This window comes from Sceloporus occidentalis, unplaced genomic scaffold (assembly GCF_023333645.1).
Source record: "Sceloporus occidentalis isolate IW3139 unplaced genomic scaffold, rSceOcc1.0.p SCAF_222, whole genome shotgun sequence".
NCBI lineage: Eukaryota > Metazoa > Chordata > Lepidosauria > Squamata > Phrynosomatidae > Sceloporus > Sceloporus occidentalis.
Genome location: NW_028317202.1, coordinates 1,138,027 through 1,156,078, shown reverse-complemented (window position 1 = coordinate 1,156,078; position 18,052 = coordinate 1,138,027). Strand labels below are relative to the sequence as shown.

Below are 18,052 nucleotides of genomic sequence, written 5' to 3'. Positions count from 1 at the left end.
GGGAGGAGTAAAAGCGTATGGAGGGTCGCAGGGTGGAAGAAAGGGGTATAAGGGAGAATGGTGGTATAGGGTAGAATAAAGGAGTATTAGGGAGAATGGGGGTATAGGGTGGAAGAAGGGGTACGGAGGGTCGCAGGGTGGAAAAAGGGGTAATAAGGGCAAATGGGGTCACAGGGTGGAATAAAGGGGTATAAGGGAGAATAGGGGTATAGGGTAGAATAAAGGGGTATTAGGGAAAGTGGGGGTATAGGGTGGAATAAAGGGGTGTTGAGAGAGAATAAAAGGTCACAGGGTGGAATAAAGGGGTATGGAGGGTCGCAGGGTGAAAGATAGGGTATTAAGGGAGAATGGGGGTATAGGGTGGAAGAAGGGTATTGAGAGAGAATGGGAGGCAACAGGGTGGAATTAAGGGGTATTAGGGAGAATGGAGGGCACAGGGAGGAATAAAAGGGTATGGAGGGTCGCAGGGTGGAATAAAAGGGTATTAAGGGAGAATGGGGTCACAGGGAGGAATAAAGGGGTATTAAGGGGAATGGGGTCATAGGGTGGAATAAAGGGGTATTAGGTAGAATGTGGTATAGGGTGGAATACAAGGGTCACAGGGAGGAATAAAGGGGTATTAGGGAGAATGGGGGTATAGGGTAGAATAAACTGATATTAAGGGAAATAGGGCCACAGGGTGGAATAAAGAGGTATTTGGTAGAATGGGGATATAGGGTGGAACGAAAGGGTAATAGGGAGAATGAGGGGTCACAGGATGGAATGAAAGGTTATCAGGTACAACGGGACTTTAGGGTAGAACAATAAGGTAATATGGAGATGGGGGGTCACAGGGTAGAATAAAGGGGTATTAAGAAGAATGGAGGCACAGGATGGAATAAAAGGGTATGGAGGGTCACAGGGTGGAAGAAGGTACATTAAGGGAGAATGGGGTCACAGGGTGGAATAAAGAGGTATAAGGGAAAATGGGGGTGTCAGTTAGAATAAAGGGATATTAAAGAGAATTGGGGTATAGGGTGCAATAAAAGGGTGTGGAGGGTCGCAGGGTGGAAGAAAGTGGTATAAGGGAGAATGAGGGTATCGGTTAGAATAAAAGGATATTAGGGAGAATGGGGGTATCGGTTAGAATAAAGGGGAAATAAGGGAGAATGGGGGGTCACAGGGTGGAGTAAAGGGGTATTAGGTAGAATGTGGTATAGGGTGGAAGAAAAGGGTATTAAGGGAGAATGGGGTCACAGGGAGAAATAAAGGGGTATTAGGGTCAATGGGGGGGTCACAGGGTGGAATAAGGGGCTATTAGCCAGAATGAGGGTATAGGGTGGAATAAAGGGGTAACAAGGAGAATTAGGTCACAGGGTGGAGTAAAGGGGTATTAGGAGGAATGGGGTATAGGGTGGAATAAAAGGTTAATAGGGAGAATGGGGGGGTCACAGGGTTGAATAAGGGGGTTTTAGGGAGAATGGGGGTATAGGGTAGAATAAAAGGGTATTAGGGAGAATGGGGGTATTGGTTAGAAAAAAGGGGTATTAAGGAGAATGGGGGTATAGGGTGGAATAAAAGGGTGAGGAGGGTCGCAGGGTGGAAGGAAGGGAATTAAGGGAGAATGGGGTCACAGGGTGAGATAAAATGGTTTTAGGGAGAATGAAGGTATAGGATGGAATACAAGGGTATGAGGGAGAATGGGGGTATAGGGTGGAATAAAGGAGTATCAAGGAGAATGGAGTCACAGGGTGGAATAAAGGGGTATTAGGGAGAATGGGGTCACAGGGTGGAATTAAGGGGTTGTTGGAAAAATACTTATGTTATCGAAAATATTATTTGCTTACATATAAGGAAGTAGAAAATGTCATGTCCATGATATATGCACCAGTCCCCGCCAGCACGCTTCCTCTATGATATTCTATATATATATATATATATATAGAATAAAAGGTCAAGTCTGGGCCATTTTTAATTATGCAGCTTAATAGGTGTAACCTGCTTGAAAAGTAACCAATCATAATGATGCATGCTATTACAAGTAGATAAGATGCTATATAAACCATGTAATCTAAACATATAATCAGACAATGCTTCGACTTTTGTGTGTTATGTGCCTTGTCTCGATTATGCGCATGATCTAAATAAAGAAAAACTCTTTCTGAAGAGAATTCGACCATTAATTCGACCAACAGGGGTATTAGGGAGAATGGGTTCAAAGGGTGGAAGAAGGGGTATAGGGTGAAATAAAGTGGTATTGAGGAAGAATAGGGTGTCACAGGGTGGAAGAAGGGTTATTGAGGGAGAATGGGGGTCACATGGTGGAATAAAGGAGTATTAGTGAGAATGGGGGGCACAGGGTGGAATAAAGGGTAATAAGGTGGTATGGGGTATGGTGGAATAAACGGGTATAAGGGAGAATGGTGGTATAGGGTAGAGTAAAGGAGTATTAGGGAGAATGGGGTATAGGGTGGAAGAAGGGGTATTGAGGGAGAATGGGGCTATATGGTGAAATAAAGGGGTATGGAGGGTCGCAGGGTGGAAAAAGGGTGTAATAAGGGCGAATGGGGTCACAGGGTGGAAGAAGGGGTATAGGGTGAAATAAAGTGGTATTGAGGAAGAAAGAAAGGGGTATAAGGGAGAATAGGGGTATAGGGTAGAATAAAGGGGTATTAGGGAGAGTGGGGGTATAGGGTGGAATAAAGGGGTGTTGAGAGAGAATAAAAGGTCAGAGGGTGGAATAAAGGGGTAGTAAGGAGAAAGGGGTTCGTAGGGTGGAAGAAGGGTATTGAGGGAGAATGGGGGGTAACAGGATGGAATAATGGTGTATTAGGGAGAATGGAGGGCACAGGGTAGAATAAAAGGGTATGGAGGGTCGCAGAGTGCAATAAAAGGGTATTAAGGGAGAATGGGGGGTCACAGGGTGGAATAAAGGGGTATTAGGCAGAATGAGGGTATAGGGTAGATTAAACAGGTATTAAGGGGAATCAGGTCACAGGGTGGAATAAAGGGTTATTAGGGAAAATGGGGGTATCGGTTAGAATAGAGGGGTATTAAGGAGAATTAGGGTATAGTGTAGAATAAAAGGGTGTGGAGGGTCGCAGGCTGGAAGAAATGGGTATGAGGGACAATGAGGGTATCGGTTAGAATAAAAATGTATTAGGGTGAATGGGGGTATAGGGTGGAATAAAAGGGTATGGAGGGACGCAGGGTGGAAGAAAGGGTAATAAGGGGGAATGGGGTCACAGGGTAGAATAAAGGGGTATAGGGTGGAATAAAGGGGTAATAAGAAGAATGGGGTGAGAGGATGGAATAAATGGGTATTAGGGATAATGGGGTCACAGGATGGAAAAAAAGGGTATAGAGGGTCGTGGGGTGGAAGAAGGGGTATTAAGGGAGAATGACGTCACATGGTGGAACAAAGGGGTATTAGGCAGAATGGGGTATAGGGTGGAACAAATGGGTAATAGGGAGAATGGGGGGTCACAGGGTAGAATAAAGGGGTATTAAGAAGAATGGAGGCACAGGGTGGAATAAAAGGGTATTAGGGAAAATGGTGGTATCGGTTAGAAAAAGATGATTAAGGAGAATTGGGATATAGGGTGGAATAAAAGGGTGTGGAGGGTCGCAGGGTGGAAGAAAGGGGTATTAGTGAGAATGAGGGTATCGGTTAGAATAAAAGGGTATTAGGGAGAATGGGGGTATAGGGTGGAATAAAGGGGTATTAAGGATAATGGGGGTATAGGGTAGAATAAACAGGTATTAGGTAGAATGGGGGTATAGGGTGGAAAGAAAGAGTAATAGGGAGAATAGGGGGTCACAGGGTGGAATAAAAGGGTATGGAGGGTCGCAGTGTGGAAGAAAGGTAATAAAGGGGAATGGGGTCACAGGGTGGGATAAAGGGGTATTAGGGATAATGGGGGTATTTTTTTAAATAAAGGTGAAATAAGGGAGAATGGGGTCACAGGATGGAATAAATGGGCATTAGGGATAATGGGGGTATAGGGTAGAATAAAGAGGTATCAGCGAGAATGGGGTCAAATGAAGGAAAAAAAGGGTATGGAGGGTCGTGGGTAGAAGAAGGAGTATTAAGGGAGAATGGGGTCACAGGGTGGAATAAAGGGGTATTAGGTAGAATGGGGTATAGGGTGAAACAAATGGGTAATAGGGACAATGAGGGTATTGGTTAAAATAAAGGGGTGTTAGAGACAATGGGGTATAGGGTGGAATAAAGGGGTAATAAGGGAGAATGGGGACACAGGATGGAATAAATGGGCATTAGGGATAATGGGGGTATAGGGTAGAATACACGGGAATTACGGAGAATGGGGTCACAGGATGGAAAAAAGCGTATGGAGGGTCGTGGGGTGGAAGAAGGGGTATTAAGGGAGAATGGGGTCACAGGGTGGAATAAAGGGGTATTAGGTAGAATGGGGGCATAGAGTGGAATAAAGGGGGTAACAAGGAGAATGTGGTCACAGGGTGGAACAAAAGGATAATAGGGAGAATGGGGGGGTCACAGGGTGGAGTAAAGGGGTATTAGGTAGAATGTGGTATACGGTGGAATAAAGGGATATTAGGGAGAATGGGGTATAGGGTAGAATAAAGGGGTAAAATGGAGAATGGGGTCACAGGGTGGAGTAAATGGGTATTAGGTAGAATGGGGCATAGGGTGGAACAAAATGATAATAGGGAGAATGGGGGGCACAGGGTAGAATAAAAGGGTATGGAGAGTCGCAGTGTGGAAGAAAGAGTAATAAGGGGGAATGGGGTCACAGGGTAGAATAAAGGGGTATAGGGTGGAATAAAGGGGTGATAAGGCAGAATGGGGTCACAGGATGGAATAAATGGGAATTAGGGATAATGGGGGTATAGGGTAGAATAAACGTGTATTAGGGAGAATGGGGTCACAAGATGGAAAAAAAGGGTATGGTGGGTCGTGGGGTGGAAGAAGGGGTATTACGTAGAATGGGGTATAGGGTAGAATAAAGGGGTATTAGGGAGAATGGGGGTATAGGGTGGAATAAAAGGGTATTAGGGAGAATGGGGGTATAGGGTGGAATAAATGGGCATTAAGGATAATGGAGGTATAGGGTAGACTAAACGGGTATTAGGTAGAGGGGTCACAGGATGGAAAAAAAGGGTATGGAGGGTTGTGGGGTGGAAGAAGGGGTATTAAGGGAGAATGAGGTCACAGGGTGGAATAAAGGGGTATTAGGTAGAATGGGGTATAGGGTGGAACAAATGGGTAATAGGGAGAATGGGGGGGTCACAGGGTGGAATAAAGGGGTATTAGGTAGAATGTGGAATAGGGTGGAATAAAGGGATATTAGGGAGAATGGGGTATAGGGTAGAATAAAGGGGTAAAATGGAGAATGGGGTCACAGGGTGGAGTAAATGGGTATTAGGTAGAATGGGGCATAGGGTGGAACAAAATGATAATAGGGAGAATGGGGGGCACAGGGTAGAATAAAAGGGTATGGAGAGTCGCAGTGTGGAAGAAAGAGTAATAAGGGGGAATGGGGTCACAGGGTAGAATAAAGGGGTATAGGGTGGAATAAAGGGGTGATAAGGCAGAATGGGGTCACAGGATGGAATAAAGGGGTAACAAGGAGAATGGGGTCACAGAGTGGAATAAAAGGGTAATAGGGAGAATGGGGGGTCACAGGGTGGAATAAAGGGGTATTAGGTAGAATGGGGGGCACAGGGTGGAATAAAAGGGTATGGAGGATCGCAGGGTGTAAGAAAGGGTAATACGGGGGAATGGGGTCACAGGGTGGAGTAAAGGGGTATTAGGTAGAATGGGGTATAGGGTCGAATAAAAGGGTAATAGGGAGAATGGGGGGTCATAGGGTAGAATAAAGGGGTATTAGGGAGAATGGGGGTATAGGGTGGAATAAAAGGGTATTAGGGAGAATGGGGGTATTGGTTAGAATAAAGGGGTATTACGGACAATGGGGGTACAGGGTGGAATAAAAGGGTGTGGAGGGTCACAGGGTGGAAGGAAGGGTATTAAGGGAGAATGGGGTCACAGGGTGGAATAAAGGGGTATTAGGGAGAATGGGGTCACAGGGTGGAATTAAGGGGTATTAGGGAGAATGGGGTCACAGGGTGGAAGAAGGGGTATAGCGTGGAATAAAGGGGTGTTGAGGGAGAACAGGCGGTCACAGGGTGGAATAAAGTGGTATGGAGGGTCGCAGGGTGAAAGATAGGGTATTAAGGGAGAATGGGGTATAGGGTGTAAGAAGAGTTATTGACGGAGAATGGGGGGGTCACAGGGTGGAATAAAGGTGTATTCGTGAGAATGGGGTGCAAAGGGTGGAATAAAAGTATGGAGGGTCACAGGGTGGAAGAAAGGGTAATAAGGGGGAATGGGGTCACAGGGTGGAATAAAGGGGTATAAGGGAGAATGGTGGTATAGGGTAGAATAAAGGAGTATTAGGGAAAGTGGGGGGTATAGGGTGGAAGAAGGGGTATTGAGGGAGAATGGGGGTATATGGTGGAATAAAGTGGTACGGAGGGTCGCAGGGTGGAAAAAGGGGTAATAAGGGCGAATGGGGTCACAGGGTGGCACAAAGGGGTATAAGGGAGAATAGGGGTATAGCGTAAAATAAAGGGGTATTAGGGAAAGTGGGGGTATAGGGTGGAATAAAGGGGTGTTGAGAGAGAGTAAAAGGTAACAGGGCGGAATAAAGGGGTATAGAGGGTCGCAGGGTGAAAGATAGGTTATTAAGGGAGAAGGGGAGGTAACAGGGTGGAATTATGGGGTATTAGGGAGAATGGAAGGCACAGGGTGGAATAAAAGGGTATGGATGGTCGCAGGGTGGAATAAAAGGGTATTAAGGGAGAATGGGTTCACAGGGAGGAATAAAGGGGTATTAGGGAGAATGGGGGGTCACAGGGTGGAATAAAAGGGTATTAAGGAAAATGGGGGTATCGGTTAGAATAAAGGGGTATTAAGGAGAATTGGGGTATAGGGTGGAATAAAAGGGCATGGAGGGTCGCAGGTTGGAAGAAAGGGGTATTAGGGAGAATGAGGGTATCGGTTAGAATTGAAGGGTATTAGGGAGAACGGGGGTATAGGGTGGAATAAAAGGGTATTAGAAGAATGGAGGTATAGGGTGGAATAAATAGGCATTAAGGATAATGGGGTATAAGGTGCAACAAAGGGGTAATAGTGCGAATGGGTTACAGGGTCGAATAAAAGGGTAAAAGGGAGAATGGGGGGTCACAGAATAGAACAAAGGGGTATTAGGGAGAATGAGGGTATCGGTTAGAATAAAGGGAAGTTAGAGAGAATGGGGTCACAGGATGGAATAAAAGGGTATGAAGGGTCGCAGGATGGAAGAAAGGGTAATAAGGGGGAATGTGGTCACAGGGTGGAATAAAGGGGTATTAGGGATAATGGGGGTATCGGTTAGAATAAAGGGATGTTAGAGAGAATGGGGTCACAGGATGGAATAAACGGGTATTAGAGAGAATGGGGTCAAAGGAATGGAAAAAAAGGGTATGGAGGGTCATGGGGTGGAAGAAGGGAGAATGGGGACACAGGGTGGAATAAAGGGTTATTAGGGAGAATGGGGGTATAGGGTGGAATAAAAGGAATGGGGGTATAGGATGGAAGAAGGGATTTTGAGGGAGAATAGGAGTATAGGGTGGAATAAAGTGGAATAAAGGGGTACGGAGGGTCGCAGAAGGGGTAATAAGAGAGAATGGGGTCAAAAGGTAGAAGAAAGAGGTATTAGGGAGAATGGGGGTATAGGGTACAAAAAGGGTATTGAGGGAGAATGGGGTATATGGTGGAATAAAGGGGTTTTGAGGGAGAATGAAGGGTCACATGGTTAAATAAAGGGGTGATAGGGAGAACAGGGGGGAATCAAGGGGTATGGAGGGTCGCAGGGTGGAAGAAGGGGTAGTAAGGGAGAATAGGGGGTCACAGGGGGAATAAAGGGGTATTAGGGAGAATGGGGTATCGGTTAGGATAAAGGGGTATAAGGGAGAATGGGGTATAGGGTAGAATAAAGGGGTATTAAGGGAAAATGGGGGTATAGGGTGGCATATAGGGGTAACAAGGAGAATGGGGTCACAGGGTGGAGTAAACGGGTATTAGGTAGAATGTGGTATAGGGTGGAATAAGAGGGTAATAGGGAGAATGGGGCATTATAGAGTGGAATAAAAGGGTATTACGGAGAATGGGGGTATAGGGTGGAATAAAAGGGTATTAGGGAGAATGGGGGTATTGGTTAGAATAAAGGGGTATTAAGGAGAATAGGGTTAAAGGGTGGAAGAAAAGGGTGTGGAGGGTCACAGGGTGGAAGGAAGGGTATTGATGGAGAATGGGGTCACAGGGTAGAAGAAATTGCTATTAGGGAGAATGGGGGTATAGGGTGGAATAAAAGGCTATTAGGGAGAATGAGGGCATAGGGTGGAATAAAGGGGTATGGAGGGTTGAAGGGTGGAATAAAGGGGTACTAAGGGAGAATGGGGTTACAGGATGGAATAAATGGGTATTAGGGATAATGCGGGTATAGGGTAGAATAAACGGGTATTACGGAGAATGGGGTCACAGGATGGAAAAAAGGGTATGGAGGGTCGTGGGGTGGTAGAAGGGGTATTAAGGGAGAATGGGGTCACAGGGTGAAATAAAACGGTTTTAAGGAGAATGGAGGTATAGGATGGAATACAAGGGTATGAGGGAGAATGGGGGTCACAGGGTAGATTAAATTGCTATTAGGGAGAATGGGGGTATAGGGTGGAATAAAAGGGTATTAAGGAGAATAGGGGTATAGGGTGGAATAAATTGGTATGGGGGGTCGCAGGGTTTGAAGAAGGGGTATTAAGGGATAATGGGGTCACAGGGTGGAATAAAGGGGCATTAGGGAGAATGGGGGGCACAGGGAGGAATAATGAATTTTATGGAATATAAAATGAGGGTTTTTAGAGTAAATGCTCTGATAAATACCCCTCCTCTTATATTCTGATCGGACAGTACCTGTAAGATCCTGATCTCCCCAGCGCTGCTGGATCCTCCTCCCTGGCAGTCGCCGAGCGTCCCTGTGATGTGATGACAAACCGCTGCTACTCTCTTGCAGTAGCTTCTGTGACGGAGCGCCAGCGTCACGTGACCTTTCCGGTGCTCCGTTATAAAGGGTCGCAGGGTGGAAGAAGGGGTGTTAAGGGAGAATGGGGTTACAGGGTGGAATAAAGGGATATTGAAGGACAATGGGGGGTCACAGGGTGGAATAAAGGGGTAATTAGGGAGAATGGGGTCACAGGGTAGAAGAAAGGGGTATTGAAGGAGAATGGGGGGTCACAGGGTGGAATAAAGGGCTATTGAAAAAGAATAGCATCACAGGGTAGAATAAAGGGGTATTTAGGGAGAATTGGGTCACAGGGCAAAATAAAGGGGTATTTAGGGAGAATTGGCACCACAGGGTAGAATAAAGGGGTATTGAAGGAGAATGGGGGCACATGGTAGACTAAAGGGGTATTAGGGAGAATGGGGAGGTCACAGGGTAGAAAAAAGGGGTATTAGGGAGAATAGGGGGTCACAGGGTTGAATAAATGGGTATTAGGGAGAATGGGGGACACAGGGTTGAATAAAAGGATATGGAGGGTCGCAGTGTGGAAGAAGCGGTATTGATGAAAGGGGTATTGAGGGAGCATGTGGGGGTCACAGGGTGGAATAAAGTGGTATTAAGGGTGAATGAGAGCACAGGGTGCAATAAAGGGGTATTGAAAGAGAATGGGGTCACGGTAGAATAAGGGGCTATTTAGGGAGAATATGGGGCACAGGATAGAATAAAGGGGTATTGAGGGAGCATGTGGTGGGTCACAGGGTGGAATAAAGGGCTATTTAGGGAGAATATGGGGCACAGGGTAGAAGAAAGGGGTATTGAAGGAGAATGGGGGGTTACAAGGTGGAATAAAGGCGTATTAAAGGAGAACGGGGTCACAGGGTAGAAGAAAGGGGTATTGAAGGAGAATGGGGGGGTCACAGGGTAGAAGAAAGGGGTATTGAAGGAGAATAGGGTAGGGCTGTAACAATTAATCAATAGAATTGATAATGAAAATCGTTGTTATTTGTGATAAGTTGTTAAAGATTTTCATTATGGATTGATATAATAAATAAATGGAATATAAGATGAGGGGTTTTTAGAGTAAATGCTCTGATAAATACCCCTTTTCTGATCGGACAGTACCTGTAAGATCCTGATCTCCGCAGAGCTGCTGGATCCTCCTCCCTGGCAAGCGCTGAGCGTCCCTGTCATGTGATGACAAACCACCGCTACTCTCCTGCCGTGGCTTCTGTGATGGAGCGCCAGCGTCACGTGACCTTTCCGGTGCTCCGTTATAAAGGCTCCCGCAAAAGTGCCGCCCAGCAGCGGAGGTTTGTCTACGTACTTCACGCAGCCCCCCACCAGCTGCCCCCACTACACACCAGTGATTTTTGGGGGGGGCATAACGCATATCAGGGGGGCAGAGTGGAGTGTCAGGGGTGAATAAGGCATATCGGGTGGAGTGGCATATAGGGGGTATAAGGCATATCTGGGTGGCAGAGTGGCATACAGAGGGTATAAGGCATATCTGGGTGGCAGAGTGGCATATAGAGGGAGTAAGGCATATCTGTGGCAGATGTGCATAACTGGGGGCAGGTTGGCAAAGAAAAGGAAATAAAAACAAGAAATGTTTTTTTCTCACTCATAGTTTTTTATGAAATATGAAAAAACAGTTTAGATGTGAATGAATATTTATTAATAAAAGTTTTTTAGGTAGTTTTGGAAATATGGTGTTTGGGTTCCTGTGGCTTTTATTATTATTAAGTCCGTATAATAAGAAGGCGGTTAGAGAAATGAGTTGTGATAGAGATAAATGACACGCTAATGGAAACTTTACGCTTTTTATTCTGTTTGTTCAAATTATTTGAAATAAACGGAAAATTTGCATGTTGTTTTTTTATCCGATTATTTTAAAAAAATCAGTTAACTAATTGATTATTAGTTATAGTTGCAGCACTAGAATTCAGAATTTAGTTCACAGGGAGAACTAAAGGGGTATTAGGAAGAATGGGGGTCACAGGGTAGAATAAAGGGTATTGAGAAACAATCTGGGGTCACAGGGTGGAAATAAGGGGTATTGAGGGAGAATGATGGGTAACAGGTGGAATAAAGGGGTATTAGGGAGAATGGGGTCACAGGGTGGAAGAAGGAGTATTGAGGGAGAATGGGGGGGCACAGGGTGGAAGAAAGGGGTATTGAGGGAGAATGGGGGGCACAGGGTAGAAGAACGGGGTATTGAAGGAGAATAGGGTAGGGCTGTAACAATTAATCAATAGAAACGATTATGAAAATCGTTGTTATTTGTGATTAGTTGTTAAAGATTTTCATTACGGATTAGTTGAATGAATTTTATGGAATATAGGATAAAATGCCCCTGGTCTTACCGTATATTCTGATCGGACAGTACCTGTAAGATCCTGATCTCCACAGAGCTGCTGGATCCTCCTCCCTGGCAGTTGCTGAGCGTCCCTGTCATGTGATGACACAAACCGACGCTACTCTCCTGCCTTGGCTTCTGTGACGGAACGCCAGCGTCACGTGACCTTTCCGGTGCTCCCTTATAAAGGTTCCCGCAAAGGTGCCGGCCAGCAGCGGGGGTTTGTATAAGTACTTCGCGCAGCCCCCCACCAGCTGCACCCACTAGACACCAGTGATTTTTTTTGGGGGGGGGGCGGCGGCGTATCAGGGGTCTATAAGGCATATCGACTGGTGGCAGAGTGGCATATAGGCGGTATAAAGCATATGGGGGGGAAATAACTGGTGGCAGGTTGGCAAAGAAAAGGAAATAAAAACAAGAAATGTTTTTTTCTCACAGTTTTGATGAAATATGAAAAAACTTTAGATGTGAATGAATATTTATTAATAAAAGTTTTTTAGGTAGTTGGGGAAACATGGGGTTTGGGTTCCTGTGGCTTTAATTATTATAAAAGGCTGTATAATAAGAAGGCAGTTAGAGAAATGCGTTGTGATAGAGATACGTTAATGGAAACTTTACGCTTTTTATTCTGTTTGTTCAAATTATTTGAAATAAACGGAAAATTTGCATGTTGTTTTTTTATCCGACTATATGAAAAGAAACAGTTAAGCAATCGATTATGAAAAAAATCTTTGGTTGCAGCCCTAGAATGGGGGGGTCACAGGGTGAACTAAAGGGGTATTAGGGAGAATGGGGGGTCACAGGGTAGAATAACGGGGCATTGAGAGACAATTTGGGGTCACAGGGTGGAATAAAGGGGCATTGAGGGAGAAAGAGGGGTAAGAGGTGGAATAAAGAGGTATTAGGCAGAATGGGGTCACAGGTGGAAGAAGGGGTATTGAGGGAGAATGGGGCACAGGGTGGAAAAACGGAGTATTGAGGGAGAATGTGGGGCCACAGATGGAATAAAGGGGTATTAGGGAGAATGAGCGATGTCACCGTGGGGATGGGGGTAATGCAGATCACATGCGGAATAGTGGGAGGTACCAGTTGATAAAGTGGCTATTAATGGGGGGCAATGGCTTGCACAGGGGGTAACTGTGGGATGCTGAAGTTGCTGCCTCTCATGATCCTCTTCCCCGTAGAGCTGTTTGAAGGTGTCCAGGAGATTCTACCCGAACTGCGGAAGATTGGGATAAAGACCTGGGTCATTGGCCCCGGGAATACCCCGAAGATGTCGGGAACCTTCAGAAAATGATAGACGAGACCTCAGAGGCTGAGCCTCCTTCCCAGCCGAGGGTGCCAGGAAACCCAATGGACACCGCCATCTGTATCTTCATCTCCGGCACCCAGTGTTACCAAAAATTGATTAAGATAGTGCCGTCATATTCCACAGCGTGGTATCATGTCACTGTAGGGTGTGGCCGTGACTGTGCCCTTTCTTGTTGCCGCTTTTTAGGGTTACCGAAAGCGGCTCGGATCAGCCACCTGAAAACCCTAATGTGCTACCCCTTCAACCAGTTGTGCTGGGCACACTCTTATGACATCATCTACATGTCACTGCCCCTATATCACAAGTATTGAGCGCTACTGGGCATCGGGGGCTGCATCGGTATCGGTGAGTGTTCAGTGATGCTGCTGAGCCGTCCGGGCGCTCCATGTTGGGCCTTAGGGGATGTCTACGTTCCTGGTGCTGCGTATGTCGTTCATGTTTTTTCCTCCCCAATCAGGGGCTTCACTTGTAATGAAGGAACGATTCTCTGCCACCCAGTTATGGAGCGATTGCCGTAAATATAACATGACTGTGTTTCAGTACATCGGGGAGCTGTACCGGTACCTAACAAACCAGCTACAGGTAAGGCTCTTTACACATTCTTGCAGCGTGCCCTCTGTTGCCACTCTCACTGCCTTTATTCTTGGACCCCGTGGTTGTGACAGGTCTGAGTCACATTGTGGGCTATCTGGGATCCATGTCCCCCATTACCATAACACTTGTGTCCCTCTAATTTTTCTCTCGCGGCCGTTATTTACCTGCTAGTTATGGTGTTGCATTTGTAAAGTGCCGAGTACATCTGGTGATGCTGTATAAAGCTCTTGGGGTTCTTACCGTGGCTGATGCTTTCTGGCCTGTATGTGCAGCTGGCCTCATGCTCTTGTGTCTTTGCAGGAGAGACCAGGCTTCTCATCTCTCCAGTTACCCCCATGTCACCCTTCCTGGGGTATGTGGGCAGCCGGGAGCTCTCTGAGAAGAAGCTGCTAAGGGATGTTTTCTGGGTCGGTGACTGCTTCTTCAATACAGGAGACCAAATGCAGGATGAGTTGGGCTTCGTGTACTTCCGGGACCGCACTGGAGACACCTTCAGGTACTGAGCATGTGGAGGTCACCTTTTCCTCCCTCTGACACAGTCTCCCTGCCCCTGACACAGTCTCCCTGCCCATACCAGATACAGTCTCCCTGCCCATACCTGATACAGTCTCCCTGCCCCGACACATTCCCCCTGCCCTGCCCCTGATACAGCCTCTCTGCCCATACCTGATACAGTCTCCCTGCCCCTGACACAGTCTCCCTGCCCCCGATACAGCCTCCCTGCCCTGTCCCTGATACAATCTCCCTGCCCCTGACACAGTCTCCCTACCCTGCCCCTGACACAGTCTCCCTGCCCCATCCCTGATGCCGTTTTCGTATACAAACCTTCATTTGTCTAAATAAGCATAGGGATTTGGGATAGTGCGCAGGTAACAATTTTTTTGATGTTTATTCTATGTATTTTGGGCTGATGACTACTATAGCCATAGCTACTACCCAAGAGTTTGAGCGCCGGGCTTTCTTCTGTGTGTTTTGTATTTCAATTTTGTATTTCACAGCTAGGTTACAAGTGCTGCTGCCCATCCCATGTGGTCCCTATTAAGGGCTAATAAGTGTTTAGGGGTTCAGAGAATACCCCTTTCTGCCTCATTAGAGATTTTTCCCTTTAGCTCAAAGCAGCAAGGTGAATTGTTCAGTGTAGGACTCGCCTAAGAGGTTTGCCGTGACGTGGCAGGCGAGCTTCCATTTTAATGGACATTGGAGTGAAACTAAAAAATCCTTTTCGTTTTCGTATAATCCTATTGCAGATGGAAGGGAGAGAACGTGGCAGCCACTGAGGTGTCGTAGATCCTGAGTGGGCTGGATTTCTTCCAGGAGGTCAATGTGTTTGGTGTAGTGGTCCCAGGTAACACGACCCTCTCATACCCCCCAATATTTGCTGCCCTCATAGTTTGTGGAAGGTGAATCTTCACTTGATTTTTTTTCTCCAGGACACGAGGGCCGGGCCGGCATGGCATCTGTGACTCTGCGCCCTGGCCACAGGCTGGACCTGGAGAGACTTTACACCCACGTAGTGGAGTCCATTACCTCGTACGCCTGTCCACGGTTCATACGATTGATGGTGAGTCTGGGTGTTGGTTACTGTGTGATTGGTTGCTGGTGTATGGGATTCCCCTGTGTGATTGGTTACTGGTGTATGGGCTTCCCCTGTGTGATTGGTTGCTGGTGTATGGGATTCCCTTGTGTGAATGGTTGCTGGTGTATGGGATTCCCTTGTGTGAATGGTTGCTGGTGTATACGATTCCCCTGTGCTATTGGTTACTGGTGTATGCCATTCCCCTGTGTGATTGGTTACTGGTGCATGGTATCCGTGTGGTTGCTAAGCCCTGTACGTTGTTCTGTAGGAGGCGATGGAGTGCACGGGGACCTTTTAACAGCAGAAGCTCCGCCTGGTAAAGGATGGTTTCTCTCCCTTGCGCGTCCAGGAGTGGACGAGAGCGGTCACTGTAAGTGGCCCCTCACAGAGGATCTGTACCATCGGATCATGGACTTGGAGTTCAGGGTTTAGCGGGAGGTAGTAGTGGGGGGTATCCATTCGAGCATTTTCTAATGGTTACGTCACGGAAAAGCCTGGGAATCTTTTTGTAAATTTATCTTTTGATAAAAATGTAACTTACGGGACACAATGCGCAGACGTTTTTGTGGATTTTTGCAATTTACGGCATTGGATTTTCCTCTGTCTTCCTTCGTATTATTTTATATTTTACTATAAAATGGTAACAAAATCTCATATTAAAGCGGAACAGATTGATGACTTTTTCATTTTATTTAAACAGTTTGGTGTGTGGGGAGGGTATTTAATGGCCCTCTCAACCAGCTTTACAGGTTAGGATTGTGTGGTTAGGGGGCGATGGTTGGATGTATTTTTCGTACAGCTCTCTTGTGGTTGAGAAACTACCCTTTACCCTGCTGAGCCCTCATAATACAGACCCCGTGGACAGATTCCAGGGCTTGTTATGTAAATCAGCCCCCAGACCCCAAATGAATTACATGATCAAATAAAAAACTATAAACGGTTTCTTTCTTTATTAACAGAGCTTGCAAGTAATAAATAATACAATGGTTTTGTTTTTTAAAAAACGTTTTTCTTTTTTAACATTTCTTCATGGTTTTTTTTCCCCTTGAGCAGCGGACAGGAAATGTACAGCTCAAGAACTTGAATCCAAATTTGTAGCCACAAAGTTGGAATACAAACAAAAAAAATAAAAGGAACACACAAGGCAGCGTCCCCCAATAAAAGAATAAAAAAAATGGGGGGTGTTTTAATACTAAAGTGGGGAGCAGCGGCTGCTGAATCCACCGCCCTTCGTCAACACTGACATCTGCATTCAAGTTTCATTAAGGACATGAAAAGTTATTACAAAACAGAAATATATATTAATAAAACCGCTAAAAGAAAATAACATGTGGGTTTGAACTTCAAAAGGTAACATTGCTGTGGGGGCTGTAACAGGACCCTGCCTTTTGTGCATGCGCTACACACAGACTACAATACTCAATGACAATGTCTCCCACAAACATGCTCGGACTGGTGTGTCTCACCAGTTTGTAAAGTTGTTTGATTTTACATAATATACAGCTATTTTCCGTAGTTTTTCTTTTTTCTTCCTCTTTTACGATAAATAACTTGTACACGGAACGTTTGCAATAAACAGAAGCCATTTTTTAGCTTTATAATGAGAAACCATAATTGTGACCATTTTATTCCCTCTTCAAATAGCAAAATATAAATACAAAATACTAAAACTAAAATATCATTGCTTAAAAATTTAGTCATCGAGAACCTCTGCAGCATGCTTCTCTGAAGAAGTGGGTTTTAAGATTTTTCTTGAATGTTGAAAGGGAGGGTGAATGCTGAAGGTTCAGTGGAAGTAGATTCCAGAGGTACGGGGAAGCACCATCTTGTAGATGGGAAAATCAAGAGGCGATAAGTGAGGAGGAGAGCCTTAGCCCATGGGAAGAACGTAAGGATCAAGTAGGGGAATATTTGCTTATGAGGGCAGAGATTGTTTCATGTAAAGAAATGAAGACACTGTAAACTGTTAGTTTGAGGAATCATGTTAAACTGTATAACTACATCCAGGTCAGAGGTTGAAACAGGAACACGGGAATTACAAGGCAATGCAATATTGCCATAAACAAACTGCCACAGTATTTGCATAATAACTTCATAACATCTGCCCTTTTTTGCATTCAATCCAGAATTTGCAAGCAATTAACCTAAAACAGATCCTGAACTGTCTAACATAGTGTGTTACTGGTAGATACACTACAGATCGAGTCTATCTGGTGGTCTGAAACTTGACCGCTATGCAGGGCCACAGGGATTTTGCCTGGGGAAGCTGTTCAGCTCCAAAAAGTGTTGACAAGGGGCTGCCATCGTTCCTGGCTGGTGTGTTTGACCAGTGACAAACCATTTCTTTCCTCTGCTTTGCACAGCGCCTAACAATTTACTGCTGTATATCACTTCAGCGGTGTGTGGCTCTTCCTCATATGCAGATGAATTCTCCATGGTGTGTAACTTTCCTATTGATCGCTGTCTTTTACTTTACAAACATACTTTACCAAAATGATTCGTTCTTTAACAAGACCTACAAGACTTCCCATAAACTGGACACTGCTCTTTAATTCTTTGATGCAGATTCCTACAATATTTGCGCGCTGTAGAGTTGGCAGCATTTGTGCTAAACAGGCGGCGTTGTTGCTGCGGTTTGTTTATGTGGTGTCGCTGAATTGCAATGTTTATGCTGTCGGTCTGCTGTCTGTCCTGGTCCATAACTTTCATACGTCTGTCAGTGAGCTTCACTGTACGGCACGTTTTAATGGCTGTGTTTAAAGTTAAGTCACGTTCTCTTAGGAGGCGACTGCGCGTGCTCTTACTAGGCGTGTTAAGACCCCTCTCCCGCGACCCAGAGGATTCGGGTCTTGAACCGGAGAACCGGAAGAGCAGCACTCACCCGGCAATCTCTGGGTAGAACCCGGAGAGTTCTCAGGTATGCTTATACACATGCCTACATTCACTGCCCATGATTCTCCTCAGAGTTGCTGCCTGTACTGCTGCAGATTTCTCATTCAACCCTGTAGCAGGGAATAATCTTCAAATTCAGCTCTGAAAGTTTCCCAATTGCTGCTCACATCCCCACTGATTCTCATCCCCTCAGGGGAGGTATGCAATTCATGGCTGCCATGTTTAAGCCTCTGTCAAAAAATACACAAAGTCTTAGGTTGTAA

General features: G+C 45.7%; 1 pseudogene; it reads left to right on the top strand.

Moving 5' to 3' along the window:
* The first annotated feature begins 12,532 nt into the window (after positions 1-12,532).
* On the top strand, positions 12,533-15,195 carry LOC149276995 (long-chain fatty acid transport protein 3-like; annotated as a pseudogene).
* The last annotated feature ends 2,857 nt before the right edge of the window (positions 15,196-18,052 follow it).